At 55.1% G+C, this 7,668-nt stretch overlaps 1 protein-coding gene and 1 pseudogene across 1 annotated transcript in view; one reads left to right on the forward strand and one right to left on the reverse strand.

The window, feature by feature from the left end:
- ASB1 (ankyrin repeat and SOCS box containing 1) overlaps positions 1 to 7,378 on the forward strand; it is a 41,403-nt gene extending 34,025 nt beyond the window's left edge. The window contains exon 6 of the mRNA XM_015587841.2: positions 5,847 to 7,378. The gene's annotated coding sequence lies outside the window, so the exon portion shown is untranslated. The remainder of the gene's footprint in view (positions 1 to 5,846) is intronic.
- On the reverse strand, positions 1,257 to 2,255 carry LOC112478323 (annotated as a pseudogene).
- Positions 7,379 to 7,668: the final 290 nt, after the last annotated feature.

Consider the following 7,668-nt stretch of genomic DNA (forward strand, 5'->3'; position numbering starts at 1 on the left):
ACCTTTCCTGTAGCCTGAAGGTCTTGGGGTGCATGATGGATTCCTGCGGGCCCCTTCTAAGATAAGATGACCTCAGGGTCTTTTAACTAATTTTCCTGCTTAACTCTTTCCAAAGAGCTACGAACCCTCTTATTACTAACATGGATGTTGAGGGACGGAAGGTCTCTTCTTCTGTATCTGTTTCCCGCTGAGAGTGGTCGTAGGCCCTGCCTGCTGGGGTCTCATGGAGCTCTTTCTCTTTCTGCCTTAATTTGGGCGGGATCTTGGGCTCTTCTGACAAAGCTTAGCTAGAGTGGTTTTTGAGAGTCCGGCTCATGTGTTCAACTTTCCCTGATATCTGCGGCCTATCCTAAGGGCCCTTTCTGTTTGCCTTGAGGGCTGACTCTCGGCATAGTGCAGGGAGGTGGTTGCTCTGCTGGTAGGAAACCCTGACATAGAGGCGAATGGTTTAGCCTTCGGTTCCCTGCAAATGCTGCCCCCTTTCGGTTGCATCCTAATTTTCTAGACAGTGCGTTTTCTGCACTGGACCCCGATCCTGATACGTGGCAGAGAACTTCATCACTGATCCTGGTCCTACAGTGAGAAAAGTAAATTACATTAGGCTGATTATTTATTCCTGTCACTATGCATTTAGCATTGGAGAGAGAGGCCGATGGGATGGGTCGGGACAGAGTAGGCAGCTCTGGTACTTAGTAAAAATTCAGTTTTTCCTCCTCGCAGTGTCGAGGGTGACCTGAGGGTCCACTGTTGTGGTCGCAGTGGACTTCTGTAGGACTGGAACTTGCAAGGGCTTGGGCCTCCGTTGTCAAAGGAGAGGACAACCCTTTCACGAGAGGCTTGCTGTGTGGGGCAGGGGCTTATGAGGTCCACCCTCCCCGGCTTCCCAGGGCTGGATGGACACTCGCCCTTCCAATGCCCTTCCTTCTGCAGTTTGCACATTGATTGTGCCTCAGTCCCAACAGTGCCACTCATGGCCAACCAAGATCAAGGCCCCCCAGGCCTGCAAGGGTTTTATTGCCTACGGTCACCTCGAGATGGTCCTTGTATTATGGCAGCTAAAATTTGCGCCCTTTCTGTACTTTGCTTCCTTTTCTGCCCAGTCCCAGTGATTGGACACCTTAAAGACCTCTGGTACCAAGTCGGCCTGCGGGGTTGCGGTTCAGGTCCCAACTCTTGGAGCTTCCTAGAGCGGTGGACAAGGTCTGAACTATTTCAGACACTAAATGTACACACGGACTCATGGATTTTCCTGATGGTGGGTTCTTGGTAATCTTAGAGAAATCTGGTTTCCAGATTTGACAGAATCCAGCTGCTCCTAAGAACTTATGGACTCCTTTCTTGGTGTTTGGCTGTGGTATTGAGTATCTACTGTAAAAGTCATTGATTGGTGCCCAACCCCCCTCGCCCTCCCCCCCACCTCCCCGGTTCTGCTGTGACCATAGGCTCCTGGGAGCATAGGATCAGGGAGCATAGGATCAGGGAGCTTGGCTATTCCTAGTCTGATTGTTCCTCAGTTGTTGTTACTGGGAGGTGGCTAACTTGGACTTTTCGGCATTATTTCTATGTGGGGGGGATCTCACAAGCTTTTCGACAACAGGAACGGCAGTCATCCCAACCTGGCCGTGCTTGTTCCGGGCACTCCGCCACTGCTCTTCAGGCTTCTTTGTTATTACCAGGATCTCTCCCTTCTTAAAGGAGCACTATTTCCAGGAAAGTCACAGAGAGTTCGTACATATTCCGATGGGCTTGGATCCCTGGGCGCGGGCTCCGTTGCAGTGGCGGTGTTCAGGTAGTGAGTCATAAAACTCTATCTGGGCTGGCAAGCTGTCAAATTCTAGGCCCTCGATCTTAAAACAGTGGTTGGTTGGATAGCGAGTTGACGGGGTAGTGGGAGACCCATGAATTCTCGGACACGGACAGCACACAGTCTCCGGGGCAGGTGGAGGAGTCGCGGACTCGGAACATGCTGTGGAGCCGGCCCTGGAGCTGGGCCTGCGCCTTCTACGAGACATTGGCCCTCCCTACCAGGCGGAATGATCTAAGGAGTTGAACTTGAACTTGGCAGAGGACCTGGTGCCGGGCCGGAAGCCTTGGGGCGGGTCGGGCGCGTCGAGCAGCGCTGGCACTGACAGCAGTGAGGTCGCCGCGCGGGGCTGTCTGATAACCGAGGAGAGTGGCTGCGTGGGGACCGGCGCGCTGCTGAGATGTGCCGCGGTAGGAGGAACGTGGGTCTCCCCCGGGGTCCCGTTGGTGGGTCATTTTTGCTGACACTTTCTTATTCTTTTCTTAAGTCGGTTGGGCCACAAGAACCTCACTCTGTCCCTGCCTCTTCGCGCCAGACCAGACCCAGGGGAGCACCAGTAGCGACCTGCAGCCACGTGTCTGTGTACGGCCACTGGTCTGGATGTCCAGAGGTGCCTGTCACTACCCGGTATACTGTCCTCACTGTGGAGAGGTCTAGGGTCCCCTCCAGAGACCAACCTACCCCGAAGGTGGGCCATTCAAGCTCACAAAGAGTATGACGCTTTCCTGGGATCAGCTTGACCCCGTAATTCACTGAGAAACCTTTCTCAAACTTTCCAACATACAATTAACACAGTTGGCTTATCGGAACCTCCCCCGTGTTTGCCTGAGGTGGCTTCATTTGAAAATTGGGCGCAGCAGCCATTACTAGTACATTCTCTAAAGTTCCAGCAATACAAAACTGGTTAAAGCGATACAGATCACCGAGATTCACTTGACAGCGTACAGAAGCCTGGTCTTCCTCCTCAGAAACCTCTTCGTAACGTTAGTGGCAGACGGAGTCTACCGAGCAGCAGACACGGCTCTAATTTGACATCAGCTCACTGTCCACATTTAAATTCCCAGTCTCGTTTAGCTTAGTTGTGTAGAATTTTCTCCTCCAAACCTCTTTACAGACCTTTTCCCACACCTTCTCTTAGAACATTTCCTCTCAGGATTGGATTTCCCTTCGCAGACCTTCCACAATCTCCACAGAACTCTCAGACCTTCCTTATTCCTTCAGGTGCCTCTTTTGCTCTGAGGCAAACACCTTCTAATTTCCTTCAAACAGGTCACCAGACCTTATACCTCCTGTTCCCAAAAAACTCTTCCTTTCCTTCCGTTGATCCGAGGTCCCTCCCATGCCTCTCACGACAGTCACGCCACAAAGGGGGTGGGAGGTGGGGTCAGGGAAATTTGGAGGGGACGCCACTCGCTTTGTCCGTCTCCAGCCGCTTCCCTCGTGGAAATTTCAGGCGCCTCTTAGTATTGCTGGGTTGGTCTAAACCCCCGACCCGGACCACGGTCTCCCGGAGCAGACCCCTCACGGAGATCCAGTGGGGCCACCGTAAGCCGTATGAGGTTCGCCTGTGGAACCGCAATTGGGGCTCAACTCTTGCTTCTTTGCAAGGCCCCGCCTTAGTCCCTCAGCGGTCACTCTCTGTCGTTACAGCCTCCCATCGTTCCCGAACAGTGCGCGCGCTGGGGAGCAGGCAGCCGCTCCCCCTACCGTGGCGGGAGCGTGGTTGCCCTCCGGAGGGTGATGGAGCTCCCCCTTTACTTAGTGTTGTTCAGACTTATCCCACCCTGCAACGGTGACGCAAAGACGGACAAGGGAGGAGACAAACAGATGCCCCTCCACAGAGGAGACCATTCAGTGCTCGTCTGGCCGTGTCCCCTCGCGGGTGACGCTTAGCCGTAGCGGACTCAGCCTTGTGACTGACGATCGGACACTAGTCTGGTGCCACCATAGACCGTATGCCGTTCACCATGGAAACGCAGAGCGAGCCCACACGAACGTCGCGGCCTTCAGGGGACCTTAAGGGTGCCCACCTGTGGGGCTACAAACGCGTACCTGACCGATCAAGTTGATCAGGCCGCTCATTCACACAGTCACACATTAGGTTACAACATTTCCCCTCCCCCCGGATGCTCTTCAGCTAGCGGGGTCCTGCCTCAGCCCGACGCCTCCCCGCCGGGGAAGCTCATTCGTCCATCAGGCTGAATGGTGCGTCCCCCCGACCTGGGATACTCGTCAGGTTCCCTGACCACTGTCTGTGCTCTGAAGACCAGGAAGCCGCGTCCAGGTCTTCCGTCTGGTGGCGGGACCTGAAGGGGCCTGTCCCGGGACCTGACTCAGCCAGCTTACTTTCTTCAGTCTTACCTTGGTACCTCCCTCCGGTGGCTGTTTCCGGTGAATTAGTCTTAACCTCCTATGAGTCTGGTTGGGCAGCTCAGCCGTCCCGGGGAGTCAGGGCGCCGATCCGAAAGAGAACCCGAATGTTCAGGCGATGCGTCTCCTCAGGCGTCTTGGAACCCCTCTGCCTCGGTTCGGCCGAGCCACCGGTGGCTCAAGGGGCCGGCATGGTTGGAATCTCACTGCGGCCTCCAAAAATGTGGAAAAATCCCAAACCCAGGCCAGTGAAAAACCAAGCAGTGACTCGGAGAGAAGGAGAACTCAGGTTTATTGCGCGCAGTCCCAGAGGAGCCGGTGCTCTGAAGATCGGGGCAGGGAGCGCAGCTGCAACATTCCTTATGTACAAGACTTTTACACAAGCTGAGGAGTTGGTTTGAACTCAGATGGTTACAGACCGTGGGAGTTGCTATGTAGATTCCAAGTGGTAACATTGGGAAGGGTGGGAGTTGCTAAGGGCTAAGGGTTACAAATTGTTACAGGCAGCAGGAGCTGCTGGGGTGCAAACAGTTACATTTGTTACTTAGGTGGAGCGTGCAAGTAGGACAAAGTGCAAGTGAGCCCCTGCGTGCACCAGGCGTATTTGCAGAAGCGGTACAGAAGGCTGATTAGTTTTTAATGAAAATCCCTAAAATGTCCTCTTCAGTGCGACACAGTCCTGCATTCCGGGCTTGGCTGCTGTGGACAGGTGGGCGGCGGGGGCGAGCGCGGGCAGTGCTGTTACCTCTGAGGGTTCAGCTTCGGCTCCCTGGGTGGGCTGTTTGAATATATTTCCTGAACCCACCACGTCACACGTCTGTGCCTTTTCACATCATGTTATTTATATATGTCTGTTTGTCTGTCTGTCCTGTCTTCTTCCAGAAAAGCATTTAAAGCAGCGATTCTTTAGTGTTTGTTGTTCTGATTTGACGTTTGGTTAGTTTTAGTCAGCGTGCTCTTGTTGGACAGGTAGTTTTAAAAAGAAAGGACACTTAGCAATTTCCTAATGTTGACTATGTTTCTGTTACCAGGCCTAAGCGCCGTCATTTTTTTTTTTCCTATCCATGAATTGATTCTTCAAGTAAAAGGCTCATGCAGAAGCAGAAAGGAGCGTGCAGCAAACGTGGCCCTGGGCATAGGGGAATGGGCCAGAGTGCACTCTGGCCTGTGCTCTGCTGCCGCGTGGCCTCGGGCAGGTCCCGTCCACAGACGGGCAGGCCCCTGGCTGTGCCTTTCCCACAGAGCTTTCGTGAGGACACGCAGGGCACGCCTGCGAAAGCGCTTTGTACTCTTGCAGTCCGTGGGACATGGAAACTGCTGTCCTTGTGACCATTGTCTCCCTTCTCAGTGCGTATGCACTTGAGGCGATCGACGGTGGTGCTGGAAGAGCCTGTGACCTTGGGGATTGGGCTTGACGTTGCGGCCCATAGGGCAGCGAGAGTCCTGGGGCCCTTCAGCATAGGCCTTGGGCACGTTGGTCCTGTGCAGGTCAGAAGTATAAGGACACGTGTTCACCTATGAGTTTAAGTTTATTCAACTTGAAAGGTTGTCTTGTATTTTGAGATTATGTCCTTTAATGTAATGAAGGGGATAATAGAGAGCAATATTTTTATTAAAAAAAAAAATGGGTCAAACAGAATGTTGGCTGCCTTTTGTCTCGCTGCAAACTTAGGTTTCCCTGTGTCTGAAACCCGGAGTCAGGGCCCAGTCGAGCTGCAGGGTGCGCTGCTTGCTGATGAGAAATCCGTCTCGGATCCCTGTACCGGCCCGCATGCTGTCGAAGGGCATCGTGCCCTGCTGCCCGCTGGTCCCGGGGCCACCTCCGAGATGCCCGCGCGCCGTGTTGGGCAGTGCAGAGCCAGCGTCCCTGCGGCGGCCACCCCCGAACCCGTGGGAGACTCCTAGGAAGTTGCGAGGCTTCTCCAGACCGCCTGTGCACCCTTGGATGTCGGCGCTGGTGCCCGCGGGGTCTTCTGGCCCAGGGCCCGCGGTTCTGCTTCTCTTCCCCTGGCCGCTTGCCAGCACTCGGTGACCAGTCCTGAGGGGCCTGGGCTCCCCGCCAGCTCGGATCTCCCTCCTGGAAGTGGCTCCTTTGGCCACATGACCTTCTTTCCCTGGCTCACAGAGGCCTCGCGTCCCCCTCCCCCGACGCGACTCCCTTGGTGCGCGTGCTTACGCGGTGGCGGGTTCACGTCCCAGGAGGGCTCCACGGGAGGCGCAGGCCGTGCCGAGGACGCTGTAAGCCCCCGGCAGGTAGCGAACGCTGGGGACGCGAGGCGGGGGCAGGGGCTTCTGTTGCCTTAAAATGTCGTCGGTTGCTCAGTGCCTGGGATGCAGGGGGACCCCTCCTTTTTAAAGTTACTTTGATTTCAGATTTCTACCAAGTAACGTATGAACGTGCACAAATTCAGTTCGAGTGTGATATTTGTGAGCGCAGCTCTTGCGTGTGTAAACCACAGTTTGCTGCCGTGACCGAGCCGGCGGTGTCCCGCTCCGCCTGCGGGCTTTGCACAGTGGCCCCCCCGGCCCCCCGCTGCTTCTTGGTGTTGGGCACGTGAGGTGCGACCTGCTCCGGGGCCCATGTCCCTGTGGACTTCCGAAGGGACTGACCGCAGACCCCCAGCGTCTCCTTTCGGCTGTGGCGATGAGCGCGGGTTCGGCCACCGTGAGTGGGTGAAGAGCTGTTGAAAGTGCATGGACACCTTTGGCGCGTTGCTGTGACTTTCCTAGACGCTTTATTCCCCTGTGATTCCTCCCGAATGCCTTAATTTTGTGGACTGCTTATCTCAATGGGTGGCCGAGGTGGCCGTGCGAAGCCTTTGTGTGTGCGTCTCAGGTAGAAGCCGCTGGCTCTCCGGACAGTCGGATGAGCTGGAGAGAGGGCCTTGTACAAAACGGGAGTTTGAAACCGCTCTGGGGGACCCCGGCGCCCTCGGGAGGCACCCACAGTGTGGCTCAGGGTTAAACTGCGGGATGAGCCTCTTTTACTTAGGGGGGTTTCTGGTTTGAAGAGAGCGTGCCTCTAAAAGCGTTTGCAACCCACGGCTTTCAAGGGTGGTGACAGTGTTCCTGTGGGGTGAGGACGTGGCGTTTCGAGCCCCCATTCTGTGTGACTTGTTTTGAAAGTGGGAGGGTGAGGTGTGAAGCTTTGGGATGAACCGGGGAATGAACGAGCTGAATAAAGATCATTCCTCTCTCCACGAATCCTTAGCGTGTCTCCGTGTCTGCTTTTCATGTTTCCTTCATTCGTCGCCCTTACCCCCGTCCCTCCTGCTGCTGAAGAGGCGGCCTCACTCTGCCTCGCAGCCAGCTGCATCGGTGTGGCGCTGGCTGCTTTTCCCTGTCCGTCGCCTGCATCCGAGCTGACGGCCCGCGGTGGTGCAGCATTCCGTGCAGCTGGAGGTGGCCGCTTACTATAGCTCTTTCCTGAAAGCCAATGAAAATGGCAGGAAATTTTAATTTTTATAAAAGCTCAAGTCCACTAGGATGCTATA

The sequence above is a fragment of the Pteropus alecto genome, unplaced genomic scaffold, assembly GCF_000325575.1.
Source record: "Pteropus alecto unplaced genomic scaffold, ASM32557v1 scaffold143, whole genome shotgun sequence".
Classification (NCBI taxonomy): domain Eukaryota; kingdom Metazoa; phylum Chordata; class Mammalia; order Chiroptera; family Pteropodidae; genus Pteropus; species Pteropus alecto.